The sequence below is a fragment of the Coffea arabica genome, chromosome 4e (genome assembly GCF_036785885.1).
Source record: "Coffea arabica cultivar ET-39 chromosome 4e, Coffea Arabica ET-39 HiFi, whole genome shotgun sequence".
NCBI lineage: Eukaryota > Viridiplantae > Streptophyta > Magnoliopsida > Gentianales > Rubiaceae > Coffea > Coffea arabica.
The window spans coordinates 47210918-47211828 of NC_092317.1; positions in this window are offsets into that span (position 1 = coordinate 47210918).

A 911-nucleotide genomic window follows, 5' to 3' on the forward strand; every position below is an offset into this window, starting at 1 on the left:
CAAACTCTAGAATCAACTGTGGATGACAGTGAATGCCAGCCGAAAAGATCCAGTTATGAATAAGAATAAATTCCTTGAATTGGAAAATGTTTTTGTATTTCCAAAAAAGAAAGGAAAGAAAGATTTAAATTCCATGAAATAAATTCCAAATGTCGAAATCAACAGAAAGGATCTTATACATTGAAAAGAGCCACCGATGAATAAGAATAAATTCCTGAATTCGAAAATGATTTTGTACTTCTAGGGGGAAAATATTTTCATTTAGATTCCATAAAACTAATCAAAATTTGGAAAACAACAAAAAGAATCTTCTACATTACTAATATAGACCAATCACCATAAACTCACAAAAGTGAGAAATCCATCCCTTCAAACTCAATCTGGAAAAGGGTTGAACTCCTAATATTTAAACAAAATTTAAATCAAAACAAGGATAAGGATTCAATATTAAATCCGAAACCAAATTAAAACCTGCATGCATGTACGGTAAAAGCCAATTCAATTCAACATGCCCCTGCAAGAGAAATTCAGACTAAAATCAGACCACCGAATGCCAATCCTAGAAGCAATTATAGCAACACCCAATTAAGGGGATAAAAAGCAAATACTCAGAAATGAAAAAACAATGACAAATCTAATTGTGATAACTAGAAGTCAAGAGAACACCTTTGAAAAATCCTACCAATCAAAAAAATAAAAAAATAGTGATACATGCAATAGGAAAATAAAAAAGAATTAACATTGACATAAATTTGAAATAAAAGATTGATCATTATACATGAATTGCCCTCAATGGTCAGAATCTTTGCATGCATTCCCTTCAAAATATAACCTAAAGTGAAAAAGGGAAAAGAACTCCTTAGGAATTATCTCATAACAAGAAAAACCTAAAAAACCCAACCAGATAACTT